This window comes from Delphinapterus leucas, chromosome 21 (assembly GCF_059928025.1).
Source record: "Delphinapterus leucas isolate spDelLeu-1000000601 "Yukka" chromosome 21, BTC_Dleu_Yukka2, whole genome shotgun sequence".
Classification (NCBI taxonomy): Eukaryota; Metazoa; Chordata; class Mammalia; order Artiodactyla; family Monodontidae; genus Delphinapterus; species Delphinapterus leucas.
The window spans coordinates 13,120,200-13,147,758 of record NC_143149.1 but is presented as its reverse complement, the minus strand read 5'-3'; the positions used below and the strand labels follow the sequence as shown (position 1 = coordinate 13,147,758).

General features: G+C 44.9%; 1 protein-coding gene across 1 annotated transcript in view; it reads left to right on the top strand.

Annotated features, from left to right (window-relative positions):
- Positions 1 to 17,429: 17,429 nt before the first annotated feature.
- Positions 17,430 to 27,559, top strand: part of ACSL1 (acyl-CoA synthetase long chain family member 1) — a 73,924-nt gene continuing 63,794 nt past the window's right edge. Inside the window, exon 1 of the mRNA XM_089903653.1 lies at positions 17,430 to 17,595. The gene's annotated coding sequence lies outside the window, so the exon portion shown is untranslated. The remainder of the gene's footprint in view (positions 17,596 to 27,559) is intronic.

Below are 27,559 nucleotides of genomic sequence, written 5' to 3'. Positions count from 1 at the left end.
GGAGCATCACGTTCTTCCCCGTGACTACGCGTTTCCCGGGGGGTGGGCCGCTCTTCACTTTCCTCCCTGCTCAGTCCTACTCATCATGTTCATTTCTACCAGGTGAATCTTCCAGAAGCACCATTTTTTCTAAGTCATTTTCCTGAATATGAATCTACGTAGCCCCCTATGGCTTATTCATTCATTTAAAAAAGTCCATTCATCCCACAAATATTTATGTCAGGCCGTATGCCAGGTGCTGGGGATGATGAGGGAAACAGGCTAGTGCTAACTCCCCGAGCCTGAATGAGCTCCGCACTCTTCTGTGTGATTTGTAATACTTCACCATCTCTTAGACAGGCCTTTGCAGTCATTATTTCCCCAAATTGGAGTTCCACCTTTGCTCATTTTCATCCTGTGAATTTTGCTCATCATGAAAGGACTGATTCAAAGCCTCCCCCCCGCAATACTTCTCTGAATTTATATTATTTACTGATTTTCTTCCTATCCTTCACTGTCTCATTTCTTAAATGCAGTTATCTTTTCGTATGTGTAGGTCTTATCCCCACAGTTAAATATAAATATAAACACCCTGAGGGGGATTCTCCCATAGTGTCTAGTTGGTAGAGTGTTTTGCAATATTTTTTGATTAATTGATTGACTTCTATCGAAAGTTATTATTTGAGAGATCTACTCCATTATCAGTGAAAGTCATATATAGATATTTTCATCCTCATACTCAATTATCCAATTGAGTTTCTATTGTGAATTTTATACTAAATCTTTAATAAGCAGATATTCAATTTCTATTCTCTACACTGAAAATTGTTTAAAAATTCTATTCGTAAAGCAGGAGACATGCTCAAAGTCAGGATTTCCTATTTTACTTTCTGTTACTTCTCGTGTTTAATATGGCATTGAGCATACAGCAAGTGCCTGATTAAAAAAACGACTGATGGTAATAGTTCCCTCTATTTCAATGATTGATTTCTTGTTGAACTTTGCCATTACATTCTGATGTTGTCAAAAGTAAGATTGTTTTTTGCCCACTGCTGCATCAGCAGTGCCCAGGACAGGCCCGCTACCTGTTAGAAAGGAAAAGAATCAATGAATGTGATGGATGGATGGATGGAACAGCAGCGATTTCTTCAAGCCTAGGCTATTAGAAATTTCCTGAAGGAACTGGTATTTGAGCTGTGCCATAAAGGCTAAGGAAGCTTTACATGTGTGAGATGGTAATAAGGGCAAACCTGGGCAAAGCAAACATCTTAAACAAAAGCGTGATGGACCAGAAGAGTTAGACTGAAGTTGGCAAGATAGGAAGTGATGGAAAGTAAGGTTGATGACTGAAAATGTGTTTGACATACTTGGGAGTCCATTGAAGGGACTTAAGCTCCTTGAGGGCAGGGCCAGTTCAGGGCCGTGTTCCCAGAGCTTAGCACAGTGCCTGCTACCCTGATATAATGGAATAATAAAAAATTTGTGGACGAAGGTTAACCCTTGGCCACTTCTCTGAAGTCATCCCTGTCTGTTTTCCTGGCTCACTCTTATACTCTGTTGATAGCCTTGCCCTCTCTTCTTTTAAACTTTTTTCTTTTAATTATTTATTTATTTATTTATTTATTATTTATTTATTTTGGTTGTGTTGGGTCTTCATTGCTGCATGTGGGCTTTCTTTAGTTGCGTCGAGTGGGAGCTACTCTTCGTTGCGGTGCGGTGGCTTCTCTTGTCGCAGAGCACAGGCTCTAGGTAGTTGTGGCATATGGGCTCAGTAGTTGTGGCTCGTGGGCTCTAGAACACAGGCTCAGTAGTTGTGGCTTACAGGCTCAGTAGTTGTGGCTCGTGGGCTCTGGAACACAGGCTCGGTAGTTGTGGTTTGTGGGCTCTAGAGCACAGGCTCTGTAGTTGTGGCGCATGGACTTAGTTGCTCCATGGCATGTGGGATCTTCCCTGACCAGGGCTCAAACCCGTGTCCCCTGCATTGGCAGGCGGATTCTTATCACTGCACCACCAGGGAGGCCCGGCTTTGTCCTTCTTAAACTTGACTCAGAGTTTTTGCACTTGCTTGTCCCATTTCCTGAAACATCCCTTATTCAGTTCTGTCCTCTCTGACCTTCCTGCTCTTCCTTAAACACACCAACCTGAGACCTTTGCACTCGCCCTTTATTTGATCACTCTTCTTGGAAAATTCTCCCCACCTGTTTTCATGGGACTCAATCCCTTCCTTCATTTAAACCTCTGCTCAAAAAGCTCTTTCACTTCCTCTAGAAGCCTTCCCTCCCAGCCTATGTAGGGAGTGCCTCTCTCCTTCTGTCACTCTCAATCCCAACTTTTATTTTTCTATTGTTTTAATTTTCTTAATAGCATGTATCGCCACCTTACATTGTTAGAGTTGTTTCTTTACTGTTGGCCCCCTCCCTGTTAGAATGTAAGCTCTCATACGGTGGTGAGGGCTTTTCTTGTTCACTGCTATTTCCCTGAAGCCTACCTTGAGCAGTGCCTGACACATAGAAAACACTTAATAAATATCTGTTGAATAAATAAATAAGTAGTTTAAGTACCTTTTTCCTAAAACAGAAGGATTTTTTTTTAACTTTATTTTTTGGCTGCACTGCTCAGCATGTGGGATCTTAGTTCCCAGGACCAGGGGTCAAGCCCGTGCCCCCTGCATTGGAAGCGCGGAGTCTTAACCACTGGACCACCAGGGAAGTCCCCTAAGGCCTTTTATGTGCATCCTCCAATGTACCTTTAAACTAAGTCCTAGAACTTTAAAGGTAGAATGGACCACATTAGAATTATGTTACCCGTTCAAAGCATTTTAAGATGACACCAACGAGGCCCAGACAGGTAAAGCCCAGGTTGGAAGCCAAATCACACAGTTAACTGGTGAAAAAGCCAGAACTGGAAACTTGGTCTCCCCAGGCCTACTCCAGGCTTACCTAACCCAGGCCAGTTCCTGCCATCTGCCTTCCTGAGTATAAGAGGAATGGAGACTTGAAACACTGTTATTATTCATTTAACAGGTGTCTGTAGATAATTCACTGCTACCACCAGACTTGGTGCTATGGGCTCTGTGTCATATAAAGGTGAACAAGGCACAGTCTATATGTGTGCATGTTGCACAAACAAGTGATCACAATTGAATGTGACAAGTCCTATACCAGAAACACTATAAAGAGCTGTGGGAGCACCTCCAGAGGAAGGAAGGATTATACCTAAGGGAATGAGAAGCAGTTCTACTGGAGGTGGCCTGTCAGTTCAGTTAAATAAACGTGTATCAAGTGCCAAGCACTGCATTGGCATGGGGCTGGAAGATGTCTAGACGCCGCGTATGTGCTGTCAAGGAGCTCAAAGCCAGGCCACAACAAAGGCCCTGCGTCAGCACAGCTCTGGGAACAAGAAATGTGTGTGTGTGCACGTGTGCACGTGTCCTGGAGAAGGTGGTGCCTCAGTCAGGTTTTGGAGGATAAATAAGAATTTAAGGGGTTGTAGGTAAAAAGAGGAATAGATACAAAGGCTTTCCAAAGAGAAGCAAAAATACTAGTAATTATAGAGTGTTCACTTGGCACCAAGCGCCATACTAAGTGCTTGGTGCCAAGCACTCTGTGACATATGTCACGAGAGACACCCCTTTTTTAACATAATGGTCCTTTCTTGGATAGGTGACACTCAGCCCCAAAAGAGCCTACCATACTCCAGACACATCTATCCACCCACCCATCCATCCATCTGTATCTATTTATCTATCAGCATCACCTACCTATCGATCCATATCTCTCCCAGTGTTTATTCAGGAATCAGATGTAGGATTTTCTTTTCTTCAGAAATTATAGTTTTCTTCTAATAAGTAGAAAACACATTTTCAAAAATATTGGCTTAAGTATTCCTCTATTAGGTTGGCTGAGCGATTATTGAGCGAAAAGAGAGTACCATGTATGGAAGACAGGACTGTGATTCATATTTAAATACCTTGAAAGGAGCTCTCTTGGTGATATATTTCATCTCGTCACCCTAAACTGTTTAAAGTGACATTCCAGGAATTTGTGGTTTGTCAGAGCAGTAGTGGCTATGAATTGGGAGCTTTAGTTCTATAAACTGTGCGGACTCAGTAAAGTTTATGTACAGCTGGAGGGCTCAAATGGTGGACCTGCCAGGAATGCTCCAGAGCAGACACTCCTTAGGGAAGCTGTGTGTACCATTGTCGTCCATTGAACTGGGCAGTCCTACATGCTTTCAGGTTGATCAAGGAACTATTTCCTTGGCAAAAACCCACAGAAGCATTATTTTTCCTGCAAGAGCATTATTTCTTCTGTGAAAACAAAAGGACTACAGGATTGTAATCTCTGAAGGAAATGGGGGCTGAGGGGGAAGGCTTTGTAAGTATCTACTGTTTAGAATGGAGAATATTTGACTTACTTTAGTCGTAAGAGTAAAGGGTGGGATTCCTTTCTCCTTCAGCTCTAATATCTTCCAACTTTATCTGTATCCTCTTGTACTTCTTTCCCTCCAGTCCCAGAAAAAGGTCTTTTCCTCAGCTAGAAGCTTTACCTGTTTTCAAAAACATTTCCCTCCCATCTCTTCCAACATTGAGGTCGGACTCCACCAATAATCCCTGTACCCATTTTTATTTTCAGGACTCCACCAATAATCCCTGTTCCCATTTTATTTTCAGGACTCCACCAATAATCCCTGTTCCCATTTTATTTTCAATCTCTTCCATTTTGCTGGCTTCTGACTCAAAGCTTATAGGTTTACACATGCTTTAATTTCTCCCACCTTTATAAGTTAAAGCTACAGACAAAATAAATATTCTTAAACTCTATGTTCCCTTTAGCAAATATATTTCTTCTCTGCTTTATGTTCTTAAATTGAGACATAATTGACATATAACATTATATTGGTTTCAGATGTACAAGATAATTATTTGATATGTATATATTGCAAAATGATCACCATAATAAGTCTAGTTATCACCATAACAAGTCTAGTCCATCACTATTACTATATTTTGTATATTCTTAGCTGCATAATTTTCCAGATTTTATTTTTTATTTTTTACATCTCTAGAATCAGGATGTGAGGTACATAGTTTGCAAAATGGCCACCACGGTTCCCCTCCTTGTATCCATGTCCTTGGGTAGTTCTTTCCCACATGGATTCTTGACGTGGTCATGTGGCTTGCTTTGGCCAATGGAAGAGCAGCAAACATGATGCAAGCAGAGGTTTGAAAAGCAATTGTACATTGGGACTTGTCCCCTTTGCTGAGTTAGAGCCTTGAGACAACCAATTGAACATGCTTGAACTAGCTAACTGAAGTGGCCGTGTGGAAGAAAACTAAAGGATCCCAGCAAATAGCCTGACAACCATCAAGCATGTGAGCGAGGCCACCCCTGGACCATCCGGCCCCAGTTTATCCACCAGCTGACCAGCTGCAAGAGAGAACCCAAGAGAGACTAACTGACTAGCTGAACCTGGCCCAAGTGCCAGCCCACAGAATCATAAGCTAATAAACGATCATTGTTTTAAGCCACTTAGTTTTACGGTGATTTGCTATAAAAGCTAATCAATATAGGATGCATCACCCAACAGATGATGTCTTGTAGTTATAACGCGCAACATTTATTTTTTCTTTTTCAGGGGTACATAAAGTAATGGTGTGTCTTACAATTGATTTTGATTTAAATTGGACAAAATACAGTACTATACTCATTTGGCAGATGAGAAAGCTAGGGTCCAGAGGGTTTTTTGCCCTAGGTCTGCAACCGGTAAATTGTGGAATTTGAATTCAAGTGGTCTGACTCCAAAACTTTAGCTCTTAACCTGCAAGTAGCTCCACGCAGCTGGAGAGGGGAGAGGCCAGAGAGCTGGCTGGTGAGAAAAGCAACCAGCATCTTATGAAGGGCATCTCACAAGTTCTGATAAAGAGTTTGAATTTCATTGGTTGGCAATGAGAAGCCAGTTGAATTGGAAGATTGGGGTTCTTACAATTTCTATTTGATGGACTAAAAAACAATCTTCATCCCACCTCAAGAAACAGAAAGTCTAGTGTTGTGGGAGTGCAGGATAGAGTCTGGAAGTCCTGTCCTCATCCAACAGCTCTGTGTTGGGGCAGCCCTGAAAAGCCAGGAGAGGGCCTGGAGAGCACCTCTAGGAGAGCTGGTGGACCCTCACCCAGGAGGAAGAGGGGCAAACCCAGAGAAGTCACTGCCTGCGCAGCTGTGGTCTAGCTCTCCCTCATAAAGTTAACAGAGTCGGTGGTCCAAGTGCATTTAAAAAATAAAAGGGATGTGGGAGACGGGAGGACTATGGCTTCATTAGGACAACTAAAGACCATGTGATAATCATCAGTAGCTCCAGAACAGTGTCAGTTTGGAGAAATATCCTCCCTCCCTGTTGCTGGAAGCACAAGAGAGTTGCACTAGCAAATCTGACCAGTAGCACGGTAGCTCTGCAAAAAGTCCTGCCAACTGTGAAGCTAACGTAGCTTAATTTTCAGGTCCCCTCCTTACAGGAGCCCCTTGTAAGACCTGGAAAGGGCCCTAGCAACATGTTCACATAGTTCAATGTTTCTGCAAAATTTGCAAAAGTAAGATAATTTAACTGCAATCAGTTAACACTGTTGCCATTCCCTACTCCAAGTCCCCTCTGTCACCACCCCTCCCTTGGCAGTGCTGAAGTGGTCAGGTCGTTTTTGGCACCCAGCTAAGGGGAACTGGAGTTGGGCATATATTACTGTGGGTTTGGGGAGATATATATGGGATGTTCAGTCACTTGCATGCATATTTATAACCGCAAAGTGTAAGAAAGCCTTCAGGACTATTCCCTCTGCCAACTCACGCAGTATCCTGGCAGAAAAGCTCAGGGCCAGTGCTCATATTTCCTTATCAACCTGTCCTAAGGCATCTGGAAGTATTTGGGCAATGAAAGAGAAACACAGGGTGAAAGGTACATAGCCAGAAGCTATACTACTGAAAATTCTTCTGATCAGTGCTCATTTAAAATGGAAAGCACTGGATCTGGTTCTCATCAACAGCTAATCAAAGCTATCATTAAAAAAAAAATCCATCAACCATGCTGAAGGAAAAGAATGAACTTTCCTTCTATTTTCTCTGTAGAAAATTATATAATAAAAATAACATATGTGGTCTTCCTTCCCAAAAATCCATACTTATTGTGAGAAAAACCCCAGACAAATCCCAATAGAAGGACATTTTACAAAATAAAATAACCAGTATTTCTCAAAACTGTAAAGGTCAAAAACAAGGATCGTCTGAGAAACTGTCACAGCCAAGAGGAGTCTAAGGAGATACAACCACAAAATGTAGTATAGTGTCTGGTCAGGAACAGGAAAAGGACATTAGGTAAAAAATAAGGGAATCTGAATGAGGTATAAACTTTAGTTATAAAAAAGTATCAATGGTGGCTCATTAATGTTAACAAATGTACCATACTGGGGACTTCCCTGGTGGTCCAGTGGTTAAGACTCCATGCTCCCAATGCAGGGGGCCCAGGTTTGATCCTTGGTTGGGGAGCTAGATCTCACATGCTGCAACTAAAAGATCCCATGCACCACAACTAAAGATCCTGCACCCCGCAACAAAGATCCTATGTGCTACAACTAAGACCTGGCATGGCCAAAAAAAAATTCATTAAAACAAACATCTTGTTTTAATTCATTAAAACAAGATGGCAGAGTAGAAGGACATGTGCTCACTCCCTCTTGCGAGAGCACCAGAATCACAACTAACTGCTGAACAGTCACCAACAGGAAGACGCTAGAACTCACCAAAAAAGATACCCCACATCCAAAGACAAAGGAGAAGCCTCAATGAGATGGTAGGAAGGGCACAATCACAATAAAATCAAATCCCATAAGCGCTGGGTGGGTCACTCACAAACTGGAGAACACTTATACCACAGAAATCCACCCACTGGAGTGAAGGTTCTGAGCCCCACGTCAGGCATCCCAACCTGGGGGCCTGGCAACAGGAGGAGGAATTCCCAGAGAATCAGACATGGAAGGCTAGCAGGATTTGATTGCAGGACTTCGACAGGACTGGGGGAAACAGGGACTCTACTCTTGAAGGGCACACACAAAGTAGTGTGTGGATTGGGAACAAGGGGAAGGAGCAGTGACTCCAGGGGAGACTTAACCAGACCTACCTGCTAGTGTTGGAGGGTCTCCCGGAGAGGCAGGGGCCAGCTGTGGCTCACCATGGGGACAAGGACACTGGCAGCAGAAGTTCTGGGAAGTATTCCTTGGCGTGCGCCTTCCCAGAGTCTGCCATTAGCTCCACCAAGGGCCTGCAGGCTCCAGTGCTGGGTCACCTCAGGCCAAACAACGAACAGGGAGGGAACTCAGCCCTACCCATCACTAGACAAGTGAATTAAAGTTTTACTAAGCTCTGCCCACCAGAGCTCTACCCACCAACAGTCCCTCCCATCAGGAAACTTACACAAGCCTCTTAGATAGCCTAATGCACCAGAGGGCAGACAGCAGAAGCAAGAAGAACTACAATCGGGCAGCCTGTGGAACAAAAACCACATTCACAGAAAGATAGACAAAATGAAAAGGCAGAGGACGATGTACCAAATGAAGGAACAAGATAAAATCCCAGAAAAACAACTAAATGAAGTGGAGATAGGCAACCTTCCAGAAAAAGAATTCAGAATAATGATAGTGAAGATGATCCAGGACCTCGGAAAAAGAATGGAGGCAAAGATCGAGAAGATGCAAGAAATGTTTAACAAAGACCTAGAAGAATTAAAGAACAAACAGAGATGAACAATACAATAACTGAAATGAAAACTACACTAGAGGGAATCAATACCAGAATAACTGAGGCAGAAGAACAGATAAGTGACCCTAAAGACAGAATGGTGGAAATCACTGCCAAGGAACAGAATAAAGAAAAGAGAATGAAAAGAAATGAAGACAGCCTAAGAGACCTCTGAGACAGCATTAAATGCACTAACATTTGCATTATAGGGGTCCCAGAAGGAGAAGAAAAAGAGAAAGAACCTGAGAAAATATTTGAAGAAATTATGGTCAAAAAATTCCCTAACATGGGAAAGGAAATAGCAACCCAAGTCCAGGAAGCACAGAGGGTCCCAGGCAGGATAAACCCAAGGAGGAACATGCCAAGACACATAGTAATCAAACTGACAAAAATTAAAGACAAAGAAAAATTATTAAAAGCAACAAGGGAAAAATGACAAATAACATACAAGGGAACTCCCATAAGGTTAACAGCTGATTTCTCAGCAGAAACTCTACAAGCCAGAAGGGAGTGGCACAATATATTTAAAGTGATGAAAGGGAAGAACCTATAACCAAGAATACCCAGCAAGGGTCTCATTCAGATTTGGTGGAGAAATCAAAAGCTTTCCAGACAAGCAAAAGCTAAGAGAATTCAGCACCACCAAACCAGCTCTACAACAAATGCTAAAGGAACTTCTCTAAGTGGGAAACACAAGAGAAGAAAAGGACCTACAAAAACAAACCCAGAACAATTCAGAAAATGGTAATTCAGAACACACATATCAATAATTACCTTAAATGTCAATGGATTAAATGCTTCAACCAAAAGACACAGGCTCGCTGAATGGGTACAACAACAAGACCCATATATATGCTGTCTACAAGAGACCCACTTCAGACCTAGGGACACATACAGACTGAAAGTGAGGGGATGCAAAAAGATATTCCATGCAAATGGAAGTCAAAAGAAAGCTGGAGTAGCAATACTCGTATCAGATAGAATAGACTTTAAAATAAAGGGTGTTACAAGAGACAAGGAAGGACACTACATAATGATCAAGGGATCAATCCAAGAAGAAGATACAACAATTGTAAATATATATGCACCCAACATAGGAGCACCTCAACACATAAGGCAAATGCTAACAGCTATAAAAGAGGAAATCGACGATATCACAATAATAGTGGGGGATTTTAACACCTCGCTTACACCGATGGACAGATCATCCATACAGAAAATTAATAAGGAAACAAAAGCTTTAAATGACACAGTAGACCAGATAGATTTAATTGATATTTATAGGACATTCCATCCCCAAACAGCAGATTACACTTTCTTCCCAAGTGCACATGGAACATTCTCCAGGATAGATCACATCTTGGGTCACAAATCAAGCCTTGGTAAATTTAAGAAAATTGAAATCATTTCAAGCATCTTTTCCAACCACAACGCTATGAGATTAGAAATAAATTACAGGGAAAAAAACATAAAAAACACAAACACATGGAGGCTAAACAATACATTACTAAATAATCAAGAGATCACTAAAGAAATCAAAGAGGAAATCAAAAACTACCTAGAGACAAATGACAATGAAAACACGACCATCCAAAACCTATGAGATGCAGCAAAAGCAGTTCTAAGAGGGAAGTTTATAGCAATACAATCCTACCTCAAGAAACAAGAGAAACCTCAAGTAAACTATCTAATCTAACACCTAAAGGAACTAGAGAAAGAAGAACAAACAAAACCCAAAGTTAGTAGAAGGAAAGAAATCATAAATATTGGAGCAGAAATAAATGAAATAGAAACAAAGAAAACAATAGCAAAGATCAATTAAACTAAAAGCTGGTTCTTTGAGAAGATAAACAAAGTTGATAAAGCTTTAGCCAGACTCATCAGGAAGAGAGGGAGAGAACTCAAATCAATAAATTTAGAAATGAAAAAGGAGAAGTTACAACGGACACCACAGAAATACAAAGCATCATAAGAGACTACTACAAGCAACACTATGCCAATAAAACTGACAGCCTGGAAGAAATGGACAAATTCTTAGAAAGGTAAAACCTTCCAAGACTGAAGCAGGAAGAAACAGAAAATATGAACAGACCACTCACAAGTGATGAAATTGAAACTGTGATTAAAAATCTTCCAACAAACGAAAATCCAGGACCAGATGGCTTCACAGGTGAATTCTGTCAAACATTTAGAGAAGAGCTAACACCCATCTTTTTCAAACTTTTCCAAAAAATTGAGGAGGAAGGAACACTCCAAAACTCATTCTATGAGGCCACCATCACCCTGATACCAAAACCAGACAAAGATACTACAAAAAAAGAAAATTACAGTCCAATGTCACTGATGAATATAGACGCAAAAATCCTCAACAAAATACTAGCAAACAGAATCCAACAACACATTAAAAGGATCATACACCTTGATCAAGTGGGATTTATCCAAGGGATGCAAGGGTTCTTCAATATATGCACCTATGGTCAACTAATCTATGACAAAGGAGCTAAGGGTATACAATGGAGAAAAGACAGTCTCTTCAATAAGTGGTGCCAGGAAAACTGAACAGGTAAATATAAAAGAATGAAATTAGAACACTCCCTAATACCATACACAAAAATAAACTCAAAATGGATTCAAGACCTAAATGTAAGACTGGACACTATAAAACTCTTAGAGGAAAACAGGAAGAACACTCTTTGACATAAATCACAGCAAGATCTTTTTTGATCCACCTCCTAGAGTAATGGAAGTAAAAACAAAAATAAACAAATGGGACCTAATGATACCTAAAAGCTTTTGCAAAGCAAAGGAAACTATAAATAAGTCTAAAAGACAACCCTTAGAATGGGTGAAAATATTTGTAAACGAATCAACAGACAAAGGATTAATCTCCAAAATATGTAAACAGCTCATACAGCTCGATATTAAAAAAACAAAAAACCCAATCAAAAAATGGGCAGAAGACCTAAATAGACATTTCTCTGAAGACATACAGATGGCCAAGAGGCACATGAAAAGCTGCTGAATATCACTAATTATTAGAGAAATGCAAATCAAAACTACAATTAGGTATCACCTCATGCCAGTTAGAATGGGCATCATCAGAAAATCTACAAACAACAAATGCTGGAGAGGGTGTGGAGAAAAAGGAACCTTCCTGCACTGTTGGTGGGAATGTAAATTGATACAGCCACTATGGAGAACAGCATGGAGTTTCCTTATAAAACTAAAAATAGAATTACCATATGACCCAGCAATCCCACTACTGGGCATATACCCAGAGAAAACGATAATTCAAAAAGACACATGCACCCCAATGGTCATTGCAGCACTATTTACAATAGCCAGGTCATGGCAGCAACCTAAATGCCCATAGACAGAGGAATGGATAAAGAAGATGTGGTACATATATACAATGGAATATTACTCAGCCATAAAAAGGAACAAAATTGGGTCATTTGTTGAGACGTGGATGGATCTAGAGACTGTCATACAGAGTGAAGTAAGTCAGAAAGAGAATAACAAATATCATATATTAACGCATATATGTGGAATCTAGAAAAATGGTACAGATGAACCGGTTTGCAGGGCAGAAACAGAGACACATGTAGAGAACTAACATATAGACACCAAGGGGGGAAAGTGGTGGGGTGTGTGTGTGTGATGAATTGGGAGGTTGGGATTGACATATATACTCTAATATGTATAAAATGGATAACTAATGAGAACCTGCTGCATAAAAAGATAAATAAAATTCTAAAATTCAATAAATAAATATTTTTTTAAAAAATGAAGATAAAAACAGTAAAAAAATAAGAGAGAGATAACTAATAAGAACCTGCTGTATAAAAAATAAATAAAATTAAATTTAAAAAAAAAAAGACACATGCACCCCAATGTTCATTGCAGCAGTATTTACAATTAGCCAGGTCATGGCAGCAACCTAAATGCCCATCGACAGACGAATGGATAAAGAAGATGTGGTACATATATACAATGGAATATTACTCAGCCATAAAAAGAACAAAACTGGGTCATTTGTAGAGAAGTGTATGGACCTAGAGACTGTCATACAGAGTAAAGTAAGTCAGAAGGAGAAAAACAAATATCGTATATTAACACATATATGTGGAATCTAGAAAAATGATACAGATGAACCAATTTGCAAGGCAGAAACAGAGGCACAGATGTAGAGAACAAACGTATGGACACCAAGGAGGAGAGCGGGGGGTGGGGTGGGATGAACTGGGAGATTGGGATGGACATATATACACTAATATGTATGAAATAGATAACTAATAAGAACCTGCTGCATAAAAAATAAAAAATAATATTCAAGAATAAAAAAATTAAAGAAAAGAAAGCAAAAACTAAAAGCAAATATACCATACTAATGTTAGATATTAATAATAGCAGAAATTGGGTGTGGGGTTTATGGAAATTCTGCAATTTTTCTGTAAATCTAAAACTGTTCTAAAAAATAAATTTTAGGACTTCCCTGGTGGCGCAGTGGTTAAGAACCCGCCTGCCAATGCAGGGGACACAGATTTGAGCCCTGGTCCGGGAAGATCCCACATGCCACGGAGCAACTAAGCCCATGCGCCACAACTCTTGAGCCTGTGCTCTAGAGTCCGCGAGCCACAACTACTGAGCCCATGTGCCACAACTACTGAAGTCCATGTGCCTAGAGCCCGTGCTCTGCAACAAGAGAAGCCACCGCAATGAGAAGCCCGCGCACCGCAACGAAGAGTAGCCCCCGCTCACCACAACTAGAGAAAGCCCGCGCGCAGCAACGAAGACCCAACGCAGACAAAAATAAATAATTAATAAATAAATAAGTATTTTTAAAAATAGAGATTATTTTAAATAAATAAATAAACTTTTTAAAAATCTCATATAAAGAAGCAATTAATGAGTATGCAGCCAAAATGGTAGGGGTAAAAACTTATTATAGAGGTCGGAAAAAATTAATAAAATGTTTAGATTTCTCCTAGTTTTTGTGAAGTGTATGGTGTTATAAAGTTTTAAAATTTGAAATTTATTTTTATTTCTTGTTTCAATCTATAGAAACTTTCTCTTTTGTATTCAACTTTGTAATTTTCTTAAGGAGGCCCCCTAAATTACATAAACTTCCAGTTCCACAAAACCTGGATCCACGCTTGTTTGATCATGTGTGAATAGTTAGAAAAGTATGTCCAGTTCAACAACTGAGTACGTACTGTGTGTAAATAGTATGCTAGGACTTGCATAGGCATGTGGGGTGGTGGTGGTTTATGAAGATTAATAGGATACAGTGTCTGCTCTCCAGACACTTACAGTTTCATGGGGGAGGCGGTTATATGTCTAACGTAGATGTCTACTGATGCCAACCCTTTCTTTAACCATCCACCTCCCAAGGTCTGGAAGTAAAAGCACATTGGCCATTATTACTTACTTATTTATTTTAGCTGTGCCGGGTCTTAGTTGCATCACGCAGGATCTTCATTGCGGCATGCGGGATTTTTTAGTTGCGGCATACAAACTCTTAGTTGTGGCATGCATGCGAGATGTAGTTCCCCGACCAGCGATCAAACCTGGGCCCCCTGCATTGGGAGTGCATAGTCTTACCCACTGGACCACCAGGGAAGTCCCAGCCATTTTTTTTAATTGTTCATACATTTAAAAAAATTTTTTATTGGAATATAGTTGCTTTACAATCCAGCCATTATTAACTGATGTGGCTTAGTTCAGAGGACCATGCTCAAAAGCAACAGATGTAGACGATTAATAATCATCACAACTTCACAGGGGGCAACTGTAAGTGAGGGCTTTGGAGACAAGGCCATTGTCAACCTGCCCCTCAGCTTGTCTCCAAAGGAGGACTTTGACTCACTTTAGCTTCTCTAGAAGATTGATGTAGATTTAGATCTAGCTGGAATTAGCCACAAAATTCTAATCAAGCCAAAATGTAATGGGGGTGAGAACAACTGAGAAGACTCAAGCTTCTGTTAGGAAATTCGTTGCACTGAAACATCCAGTTGGCTCTTGGTCGCTCAGGTAGAGAGTCTTTTGGAAGAAATAAAGTAGAAAAGAGGTTTGAGACTGGATTCCTACTTCTACGCGAGCCACAAAATGGAACCCCCAGCTGTGGAGTCTGGAACTTTCATTTAATGAGAAGACTGAGGCCAGAGGATGGCAGTCCTTGTGACACCCTTCTAAGGTCCGTACTCTTAATCTCGTTTTACAGAGGATGGAATGGGGCTTTATGCAGTTTGGCCCAATCCCAAAGCCTGTGTTCTCAACTTCTGTGCAATACTGCCACCCATCATGTCTATATCTGATGGTCACAGGACAACCCCATAAACTGTGAAAGTTTTTGAAATGATTACAGAGCAAAGGTTTTTTAAAAAGTCTTTGTGACCACCTAGAAGGGTGGGATAGGGAGGGTGGGAGGGAGATGCAAGAGGGAGGGGATATGGGGATATATGTATATGTATAGCTGATTCACTTTGTTATACAGCAGAAACGAATACAACATTGTAAAGCAATTATACTCCAATAAAGATGTTAAAAAGAAGTGTTAGTGCCGAAAAGGACCTGAGAAATTATTTCTTCTAGCCCCCTTAATTCCTGAGGGGAAACCTGAACTTCTGGGGAGTGAAGTTGCTTCCCAGCGTCACAGAGTAGCTTCTGCCAGCAGGCTAGGAATCGAGATGCAATCCCCGGTTGTGTGCCATTCCCGGTCTAGAGCCTGAATTAAGGGCTAGAACCCAGGGACAGGCATGCTCATTAGGAGAAAAGTGTCCCTGGAGAGGGAAGGGATAAGAGGAGGCAGCCAATGACAACTGTGACATGTTATGGGTGGAATTGAGGGCGCCCCCCCATTTATACGTTGAAGTATTAATCCCTAGGACCTCAGAATGTGACCTTATCTGGAGATAGAGTCTTAGAGTCTTTACAGAGGTAATCATGTTAAAGTGAGGTCATTATTGTGGACCCTAATCCAGTTGGACTGGTGTCCTTATATGGAGAAATCTGGACACAGGCACATATGGAGGGAAAGCCACACAAAGTGACATAGGGAGAGGACAGCTCTAGAGAGAGGCCTGGAACAGAGTCTCCCCCACACAGCCTTCAGAGGGAACCAACTCTGCTCTCACCTCGATTTTGAACATCTAGCCTCCAGAACTGTAAGACGATACTTTTCTGTTGCTTAAGCCACCCAGTTTGTGGCACTTAGTTATGGTTGCCCCAGCAAACTACTGCACCACAGACCTTGGGAAGCATCTGAGGAGGCACCGGGGCTGAAGGACCGGCAGGAGAAGTCAGGGGGCAAAGGAGGGGCTGAAATGATGAAATTATGGGTGCGGAGAAGGAGACACAGGTAGAGATCTAAATCCAGGATTAGCAAGTGGAAACCCATACAAACGAAAGTGGAGTCCATTTTTTTCTTTTAAGTGGAGAGTCAAGATCTAGCAGATCTAGATGAGAAGGGGGCCTAGGAGAAGTGAGCTGTTACAGAGGCCGCCGGGGTGTGGGCTGCCTCACCATCAGCTTCTGGAGCAGTGAGAGAAGCCCAGGGGGAAGTCCTTAGGAGATTATCATGGAGTCAGCTGCAGTCCGCTTTGAGGTCTCCGTGAGCACAAGTTCACCAGAATGTTAAGTACAAGTACACTTGCACGGCCTGACTATTATGGACGTGCTCTGGAGGCCGACTGCCTGAGTTCCCAGTGACTTTTGCCCTCACTAGCATTCAACCTCTCTGGGCCTCAGTTTCTGAATCTGTGAAAAGGGAATAATGACTGCACCCACCTCATAGGGTTATGATGAAGATTCAATAAAATAATGTGTGTGAAATGTTTCAGTAAAAGTTATCTGTCATTATTACAGGTGTTTATTACAACAATAACTCTTCTGCCTCCAATTCCAAGCAGTACTAGATAAGAGCCCTCCACGCACTGCGGGGCACAAGCGCCACTGTAACCGGGACCACCGGTATTAGAGGTTAAGGATACTGGCAGGCCACAGGTGCTAAGAGGAAAAATAACATTTGGGCTCCGAGCCTGAAAAAAATTGCGTTGGCTTCTGAAAGCCCCAAATCAGCATCGCATGCTCGCAGACAGAAGTCCTCAAAATAGCACAGCCAGGACTGAGCAGTGGACAGGCCACAAGAGCTGTCAGGTGAACACTGCCCTTGAGCCATGTCGAGCATGCGCTCTGCTCCACCTATACCTGGGCTCATCTGTCCGGGTTGCTTCATGTCCAGGGCTCTGCAGAAATCCAGACCAGAGCCTTCCCAGCCAGGGAGTGTGGCGAAACTCTATGTGGGGGCCGTAGTGAAACCAGGTTAAAAGGGGTTACGCACGTCGCTGCCAACTTAAAAAGGAAAGGAAAGTCCTCGGGCCCCCAGGGCCCCTCCCTGCAAAAGCCCCTCCCGCCAAGGAGTCAGCGGGGCACGCGGTTGCGGGTGGAAAACGCAAAACAGCGTTTCCCGGCCGCCGCAGCACCGCAGCCTTCCGGGCTGAGCCACCACAATTTACCCCTTGCCCTTCCTCGAACTCATTATGAAATCCACTGCAGTTCGGACGACTAGAGATACGTGCGCCCTGGGACGCTCCGTGCCCTCCCGGCATGCGCGCGACCAGACGGGAAGGCGAGCGCGCGGCGGGCGGGGCGGGGCCTGAGGGCGGGGCGGCCGCGGCACAAGCAGCCGCCGCAGCCTGGCTCCAAGGCGGCGGGGCCTGGGGCGTAGCCAGCCACACAGTGGCGGCGGCCCCCTTAAATAGGATCCGAAGTCGGCTTGGGGTCAGCAGTGGGCTGCGGTGACAGCCGGCGGTGCACGGCTGAGCCTGTGGAGGAGGTGAGTGCTCCTGCCGCGGGGAGCCGCATCCGTGCCCGCTGTGGCGCCGGCGTCTCGGCGGGGCGCGGGGCTGAGGCTGCCCTGCCGGCCCGAGCCCAGGAGGTTGCGGCCGCAGCGGAGGCACGCGAACAGGGCCTCGGCTCGCAGGGACGTTCCGCTTTTCCGGCCTCTGCCCTGCGGCTCCTCGGGTTCCCGCCGCAGCGGAGGCTTCCGGGCCGCCCTAGCCGCCGCCGCTTCCCGTGCCGGAGGCGGGGATGCCGGCCCGCAGCTCCCCGCGGGCGGCGCGGGCTTGGGGCTGGTGCACGGCGTGGTGCGTGTGACGCGCGCCGCCGGACCGGGTTCTTGTTTGTGTGGCGGCGGGGACCGGCCCGGCGGGAAGCCGGACCCGGAGCTGCAGATACCAGGCGCTGATCCCGCGGGGCCGTGACGGTGCTCTCTGGGCCGCGGCCTCCTTCCTGCCCCCGTGGCGGGGTTTCAGGCGCTCTCGGAACGCGCGTGGAAGCATCGGAGCAGGCGGTCTCCCAGCCTCGGCCTGACGGTGGCCCCTGCGCGACGGTGGCCCCTGCGCGCAGCGCCCGCGGGAGGGTCAAAGGCAGCATCAAAAGTCTGTTGCCACCATGTGGAAATTCTCGCGGTGCCTGCAGAGGAGTGCCCATATCCGCTGCACGTGGCCGTGATGGAGTCATTTAAAGAGCCTGGCATGTTTTGAAATTAGGAAGCAAAAATCATGTTATCTATTACCTTGTAGCCTAGACGGTGACTTGAATGAACACGTGCATGAGAACCGAGAGACAGATGCTCATGCTAATCGGTGTGTACGTTAGAATTGCAGACTCCTTCCCCACCCCACTCACTTTCAAGGTTATGGAGCTTAACTAAGACCATTATAAAAGTGCCCTTGCCTTTGAAAGTTCAGACTTTTAAGCTTCTTGTTGATGCAGGAATATACAGAGTGCCCTAACTGTTAATATTCTTACTTTTATTTTTGACCTTTGCTTAGCATAAGAGAAACTGGTTAAATTTCAGTTTCTGACACAGATTTCACCTGTGATTATCTCAATGTAAACAATTATTTGCTTAACACTTAACAAACAAAAAGCCAGTCAAAACCTCTGGTTTGATGCAGCGTTTTCAGATGGAGGTGGCAAGTTAGATTGGCTTAAAACTTAAGGTCTGAGTTGACAGTCTGGTTGGGTGGGCTTCAGAAGGTGGGACTTTCACCTTCGCTTGCCATCAGGGTAGAGCCAGTCCTGGGAGACTTTTTTTCTTATTCTGACTCAACTGGGAGAATCCCTTCCTAGTATGAAACTTGACTCCTCATTTGGAAAAAACTGCATCCGACCAAAGTCTTTCACAGCTAAAATTCCGTGACTAGAAAAAGCAAACCCTGAGGAGTAGCACACTTCATACCTCCCTCCCCCACTTAAAATAAGATAGACGCATCATAGACCATGTGTTACAGATTTCTGTTTTCTGCATTTGCTGTAAAATGAAAAGACTTTTATTAAATTGCCCTTCTCTCACAATTATAAGCATGTTGACCTATTTCCTTCCCGTCTCTGTTATGCATAGTTTAGCAGTATTTTTATTATCGTTGTGGGCAGCCTGACTAAAAAGAATCTCTGGGCTTTTGAATTTGGGGCATTTAAGAGATAGATACTTGTGACAAAGGCAGGTAGAGACAGGTGTCTGTTTATATCACAAAGGTCAAGTGTTCATAACTGTCTCTGCTTCTGGTTGAGCTTTGGAATAGCTGACAGTGTACCGCATGCCACGGTGTCCTGCTTGATATCCAGGGCTGGTTACATCTTTGGTTTTTGATGTAGCTGTCTTGTGGAAGTTTGGAGGAGGGCCTGGGGAAAGATCATGTTTTGTCATTACAGCTGGGGATTTCTCCTCTCTCCCTTCAAGTTTCACTTTTCTGGAAAGAGGGAGACTGTAGGAATAGTAGTAATTTCTAGATGTGATACTCGGTAACCTTGGGGGAATAGACAATTTTTTAAGGTCGGTTGCTGAATTTATTGTGCAAATTTGCCACCTATGTCCATTATTCTTTTGCATTTAGTATCTGTTATAACCAAATTCTGTCAGTGTTGACAGAATTAATCACGTTTTGTGAACAGTATTGTTTGGATGATGCAATGTGTTAGACTCCCTGTCTTAGAAAATACAAAAGAACATCCTTTAAGGCAGCTCAGAGCTGTAGTTATCCTAAGTCCTCTTCAAGCCCTGCTGTCTGACAGGCTGTGGCCAGTCAGGAGGGAGATCAAAGATGCCAGAGTTTTTATTGAAGGTTATAGGTCCAACTTGATGTGCAGACAAACACATTAGAGTCACTTTGCTTTGACGCTCCTGCCTGGAGGCCAAGTCTCAGGGAACAGAGAAGGTGCCAGGGGTTGAGTTTGAGTTTCAACGTTCTAGTACTTAAAGGAGCTTTGGAGAGCTTTTAAACAAGCACAAGCCCCGAAGTCATAGCTGTACGTGATGAACTAGAAGGTAGAGGCAAACTTACCAGTGCTTGTGTCCGCAACTCCATGCCATTTCCTCACCCTTTCCTCATCTAAAATGCTGAATGCCAGCTCTTAAGAAATCCTAGTTTGTGTAAGCTCGAGGTGATACATAATTTGTACCACAGTGACAAGAGAAAAGGGTCACATAATTTGAGTTTGGTTCATTTTTCTGCTTTCTCACATCCTAACATTTAGAATTTCTTGACTGTGTTGGAGGTGACACAGTTATTAGTCATAACTTTTGTGGAATCAAGAGGGAAGGAGAAATATGACAGAGCCTTCCCTGAAATTTGGCCGGCTTGGAGGGATGGCACTTTCTTTGGCTAAAAACTTAGCTGGGGGTGAGGACTCTGTTTCCCTGCTGCAGAAGAATACATTTGGCTGGAGGCCAGCGTCTTGTCTCTAGAATCTAAGATTTCAGGACTGGCGCCTCCATGTAGTTTTCAAGTTTTAAATAAAATTTGAAAGCTGTCTAATATCTAAGTCAAAACCATTTGCCTCAGAAAATCTGTATGTATAAATAAAATTATATATTTATATAAATACAGTATACAATAAGACATCATTTTTATAATATATACATTTAATGTTGTAATAGAAATCTATGCTTGTTATAGAAAATTTGTGAACTATAAAAAATAAATCTGGGAGTTCCCTGGTGGCCTACTAGTTAGGATTCTGGGCTTTCACTGCTGTGGCCCGGGTTCAGTCCGTGGTCGGGGAACTGAGATCCTGCAAGCTACATGGTACGGCCAAAAAAAACCCCCAAAAACAAAAACCTCTCTTCAAGAGATTGAATATTAGTAACATTTTCATGTATTTCCTTTTTGTGTTTTTCCAGATTTTTTTTAAGCTTAAGTGTATATTTTTAATAGAAGATAAAATTTTTGATAAATTTTAATCACCTAAGTTATATCGTGAACAATTTTTTTCATGTTACATACTATTGAAAAAAATGAGTTTTGAAGGTGACTGCCTTATATGGTTTATGGGATATGCCATAATTTATTTACCTTTCCCCTATTGTTGGATATTTAGGAACAGCTGTCTATTTCAGAGCAGTTCACCAAGCTTCTTATATATTTCAGTATATATTTTTTTAAGTTTGGGCATGTTCTGCTTTAAAATTGTTGAAATTGACAATGATTTGGAAATTATTTTTATTAGTGTATGGTTTTAATGGACTTTTGGGTTCATGTGTTCTAGTCAAAAGCTGTTCAAATAAGGATTTCATGCTTTGGAAAGATAAGTGAAAAGAAGTTAGGGCATCACAGGAGGAAATGTGGGCTGCCTTTTGCACCATTTCCTCATTCTAGAGGGACTTCTGATAAATGTATTATCTGTCCATTTGCACACCTATTTGGCCGCTGTAGAAGTTGGCACTTTCCCCACAGGTTTGTTGTGGGGAAAATGTACATATACGTAAGGCCAAAATGCCCTGAGTACCATTTATTCTTTTGTTAACCAGAGTAAAGAGAAAGTTCCTATAGGAGCTCGTTTCTCCCTCCAGGCTCAGCTGTCAACTGCAGAGCAAGGCAGTGTCAGCTGAGTGGACAGGATAGGGGGTGATGACAGCTCATAGCACCAGGCACTGTTCTTGGTGCTTCAGATCTGTTAACGCGTTAATCCTCCCACCTACCCTGTAAGGTAGGTCCTACTTTTATCCATATTTTACGGAAGGTAAAGGAACAGGTGCAGGGATTAAGTCTCCCAAACCAGGGTTTGAACCTCGGCAGTTTGGCTTCAGGGCCGGAGCGCCTAATGGCTTGGCTCTGCTTCTTGAACTTGAAGGGTTCTTAGTCCGGGGGGGCCTGGTAAGTTCTAGGTTATCCAGCAAGACTGAGGACAGAGCTGGTTCTTCTTCCGTATCATTGCTCCGTGGTCACCCCCGATCTCATTCACACGCTGTCTTTACTACCAGCGGGCTGAAACGACAACGGATTTTGATTCAGCTCCATTCGGCGAGTGATGAGATCATTTGTTACCCAGCTGTGACGTTCTAGAAAATTAAAGAGTAAAAGGCCTTGCCTACCCTGGAAGTTAGTCTTGTTCTAGATCGTGCTGGAAACTTTTAATAGACAAGAGAATAGAATTGTGGATTTGCAGGGTTTGAAGGCACAGAGGTATAGTCCAGTGGTTATGGCCTCCTTTCCCCAGGACAATTTTAGGCAGAACCCCAATATATGAAATAAATAAAAGCAGGGCTGCCATGGTTTAAGGAGGGAGGGGTGGGAATCCCAGATCACAGAGACTCGAGACGCGGCGGCTTCCTCACCTCTGAGACACTCCAGCGCACCCCAGGTTCCCCGGGTCCCTGAGCCTAACTCACTCATCGCCCGATGCAGTACCTGGTGCAGGAGAGGAGGTGACTTACCAAGGTTACACAAACTGTGTTCCCCTCGGGCCGTGACACACAATGGCGTTTGTCCCTGGGCCCTGTGCCTGTTCGAGGAACGGCTGGACCTCGGGGTCATCTTGTGCCCCAAGATCCTGCCAGTCAGCAGGTCCTGCTTATTCTGTACCGTGCTGCCCAGCACACACACATTTCTTCCTTTCATTGTCCGTGTCACTGCCCTGATCCAGAGTCTGTCACCTCCAGTTTAGACAGCAAAAGTCCTTAGTTAAAAAAAGAAGGGGAGGATGATGACTCTTCCTAACACAGAGTTCGGATCGAATCCCTCCTCCTCCCGGAAGCCTTCCAGGGCCCCTCTGGAAGGCCCCAAGTCTTCACGTAGCTTGGCTCTCGGGGGCTTCTGGGGTCTGGTTCCAACCTGCTGTTTCCCATGAGTCTCCCAAACCACCACGAGCTGGGACTTTTTTTTGTTTGTTTTGGGGTTTTTTTTGCGGTACGCGGGCCTCTCACTGCTGTGGCCTCTCCCGTTGGCGGCGCACAGGCTCCGGACGCGCAGGCTCAGTGGCCACGGCTCACGGGCCCAGCCGCTCCGCGGCATGTGGGATCCTCCCGGACCGGGGCACGAACCCGTGTCCCCTGCCATCGGCAGGCAGACTCTCAACCACTGCGCCACCACGGAAGCCCAAGCTGGGACTTTTGGAAAGAGACTCTGGTGGCACAGGGTTGAACCAAGGCTTCTGCACCCATGACTCTGTCTTCCACCCGACTCACCGTCCCGTGCCCCGGACGAGCCTCCCGGGCCTGTGTGCCCACCGTCCCCCGTCTGCAGTGACGTTCTTCATCCCGCCCTCGTTGCCCATCGCTCCACTCTTCAGAGGTACTTTCCCCAGAGGGACCGTCGCCGTCCTCAGACTCCACATCACTCACTGAAACCCTCGGCTGACAGCAACTGGTGGTTAAAATGATGAAACACCCCCATTCCGGTTAGAAGACAGCTGCTACCCCAAGAGCCCTCACCCCTAACTCAGAAACTGTAGAGTTAGCGCCTGGCCGGGGAGGCTCTCCTGAACCCTGTTCTGCTGGTTGGCCTCCTTCTTTTCCAGTTGCTTGGTGCCAGGCTGCACTGGTTACCCCGCGTTTTGAGCGCCCCCCACCGCCCTTCCTTTGCCTCTTCGTACGCGCATAGCTCACTTCCCCACTAGGTCCCCCAGCCACGCACTGAGCTCTGTGCATTTAGGAGACCTAGTCACTGTTGTTTCTGTTTTCAGCAGCGTTTAACACAGGGCCTCGCTGCCAGTAAGTGCTTAGTGTTATCTGATGATTGATTGAGACCAGGAGACACTCAGATGGACAGATGTCTCACAGACAAGAATGTACATTTCATCGTTCCAGGTTTGTTTGTTATGATCCTGTGCAAGGCTTAGATCTTGTAGCTGAGATCAAGGCATTGAAAATCTCTGGAGGCGCCCCAGACTGAGTAGCTGGCAGGGACCTTGCTGTCACACCATCCAACCAACCAGCTCACCGGGGAGGGACCCGCAATGCAGAGGGTATGCCCAGCAGCCCAAGCAGGCTAGATGCCGGAGGCGGTGCCGGGCTGTGTTTCCCCTCCTGGCATGAGTCAGAGAGCAGCACGTCAGACTCCAGGGCCTCTCTGCAGGGCACGCAGGGACTCTAGCTGAGGTCCCGGGACAGACCGCCTCCGATGAGCCAGGCCCTTAGCCTGCCGGGGCCCTTGCCTAGAGTCTCCTTCCTCCAGAGCAGCCCGCTCAGTCCGCTTGGCCTCGGCACTAGCCCGGGTGCCTGTGACGTGTGCTGTACTGCCCTCCCCGGCACGCTTCTTTCCATCACAGGGCGATGCGGAGTATTTTTGTCTCCCCCTGGATAGAAAGTCCGTGTGCAGCTTGGGCCGGCACTGTTACCCTGCGTCCTGGGCGCCGCGGGCTTTTGCAGGCGCTCCGGTTAGCAGTTGTATTTACCGCTGCCCGTAGTCGGGAACTGACAGAGACTCTAGCCAGGCAGGTGACAGAGAGGAGGTGGGGCGCTGGTCTCCAAGATGGGGTGCATGTGCCCCGGGTTGGGGAGACCATCTATAAGGGTGCAGGTGGATGTATTAGAACTTCTGTAGATATTTATTTTTTAGCTTTCTTTTTAAATTCATAATTGTATGTTTCATAATGTTCAGAAAATATTTGTACATGTGTACAGTTTATAAATAAGTGCATCTACATATCAGGGTTACATTTACTTATGATTTTTGATGCATTGTCAGAAGTTTAAAGAGCCATAAAATTAACTCCTTCTCTGCCACCAGTATGGCAAGACCCCTCCAAATGCCATTTTTAAAAGGAAGGGATTTGTTAGTTAAGGGGGGATAGACACTGCTTTGTGACACTGGGTTGTGATTCGTGTCAAATTAGCCTCTGACTTTAGGAGAGCCAGGTTAAATCTGGAAGATGTTTTGCCTTTGGCCAAAACTTGACAATGTAGAGAGAAGCATCTTTAGGACAAGGATTTCATTTTTTTTCTGTTTTATTCATTCACTCCTGTGCCTCAGGCAGTGCTTGATGTAGAGTGGGTGCTACCTAAATATTCTCAGTGTGTACATATGTACCTTTTTCTTGCATGACAATTAAATATCATGCTGGGTTGGCCACTTCAAGTCAATATTTGAGTTGGCTTTCTTTGTTTAAACCTTTGATCAGTGGCAGGTTACAGCATCTGTGCCCATTTTACTCCTCTTAACTAAGTTCTCAAAGCTGTAGGATCGTAGAGCTAAAACGGGCCTCAGAAGTGTCACTTGAATGATAAGAAGTTTGGGATTTGCTTTTAAATTGTTTTTTAAGAATGAAACAATGCTGACAAGATGTTGATCATTATTGAAACTGAAGCTGGGGTTATTATGGGTACATGGTGGCTTCTTATACTACCCTGTATACTTTTGAATAGATTTGGAAATTTTCATAATAAAAATTTAAACAAAACATAAAGGGAAAATAAAGACCCCCAACTAGCGTCACCTGTTCCGAGGAGGTACGGCCAGATGGGACAATCTCTTTTTTTTCCCTTCCTTCTTTTAAACACTGGGTCATTATTCTATAATCCTCTGTAACTGGTTAGATTCGTTTTGTCTTTAGCTTCCCCAGGGCTAATCACCTCTTATAGTTACCTGAACTCTGGGTGTAACCCTCGCTCACCGAGGCCTCCCTCATCCCTTCTCACACAGTGAGCCAAATCCTGCTTAAACCTTTTCTCTGTTTCTCCTGTCGCTTTCCTGCCGCACCACTGACGGTGTCCCCAGAGCTGAGATCTGTCAACACTCAAAAGTGGATTTCTCCCAAGTTTGGGAGTAGCTGGCCTTGCTCTCTCTCTGGGTAGAAATCTGCCTTTTATTCTGTGTTCCACTCACCCCTGCTTTGTTAGCCATTTCTCTGGTTTATCTGTCCCTTTGGAACCTTGGTCTGTTTTCAGAGGTGTAAGTATCTCTACCCAACCTTGTGTCCCCTCAGCCTGCTTATCCAGGTCACTGACATTTGCAACCTCTGGGAGCTGCAAGGGCTGGTCCTGCTTCCCTCTGGCTCCTGCACTAGCTTTGCTCAGACTGCCGCCAGGCAGCTCTCCTGGGAGAGAGGCGTGTCGGGGCCTCTTGTCTATGTCACTGTTGTCCTTAACCTACCCGCCACCCCGAGTGCTGCCAGCACAGGCCGGGCCTTGACGTTTCCCCACCCCCAGCTGCCTCTGCCTGTTCCTGTCTGGCTCTCGGCTCGCTGGACCGCCCTCCCTCTGTGCTCCAGCCCATACACAGTGCTTTCTCCCCTCTGGCTCCTGGAGCCCAGGGCCCTGCATAGTTTGGTTAACTCCTGCAGGTGTGTTAACTCTTACAGGTGCGTTAACTCCTGCAGGTGCGTTAACTCCTGCAGGTGCATTAACTCCTGCAGGTGAGTTAACTCCTGCAGGTGAGTTAACTTCTGCAGGTGTGTTAACTCTTACAGGTTAGGGCAGACAGTGAGAGCTTAGATATATATTTTCTGGGAGGGGCTTTCACCCCATCTGTCACTTTGCTGGAAGGACAGGTTACCACCCAGGGCCCTTTCTGGAGCAGGTGGGAAATACATAAATACAGGAGAAAATGAACTGACCTGACCTAGTTATAGCTTGTTTTTTTTAACAATGGGCTGTTTTCTTTTTATGTCCTGACATCACAGGAGTTTCTGGGTGGGTGGGATCCTGTTATTTAGTCCCAAGTGCCAGGACTGCCTGGCCAGCTTTTGCCTCCTTGAGCATCACCTTGGAGATGCTCTGTGGTGTTGGAGACAGAAGGGGGCGGAGCTTCCCTCTGTTCCCCCTCCCTTCCTTGTCCCCCGGTGGCCTACGCAGGCAGCAGGGGGCTGGCTCAGGTTTTGCAGCTCACGGGGCACAGCCAGTACCTGGACAGAGAGCTCCGTGCCTGTGGGTCTAGCGTTCTTTCATGATTCTGTTCTGCCCCCTCCCATGGCCACTACCGGAAGTTGCTAGCTTTGGACAGAGCATCTGAAGGGACCCCAGGACTTCGGTGCCTTCTCTGTGTGCAGCTGCTCAAACAAATGGACCTCCTCCCGGTCCTGAGGCCCTTAGAGGAGGGCCCCTGCCAGCTGGGTCCAGCCCTGGTCGTTGTGAAAGACGTGAGTCCTGTTTCCTGTTCGATTGTTGTCCCCTCCTCTCGGGGAGCCTTCTGCTTCGGGGTTTACTTTGTGGTTCATCGCATGCCAGGAAAGTAGAGAATCTTTTCTTCTGGATTGTTTAGTGGCCACAGGAATTTTATTTCTTCTCCAGCTATTATCATAACAGGCTCTTCTTGTGTTGGCTGACTGCCCCATACCATGGTGTCATTCTCTGTGACATGCAGGCCCCCAGACGTAATCAGGACCCTCCCTGTGCCCAGATCAGCTGAAACAACATGGCTGTCAGACCCACTGATGAGCGGGAAGCCTCGCCTGCAGGAGCCTCTTCTGTCTTGGTTCTCGCAGAAGCCTGGGGTCAGCCTAACAAACAGCCGCCTGGTCTCCAGCCGCTGAAGCAGAGCCGGCTGACTGTGGGTCTGCTCTGTCCAGGGCTGTTCCCT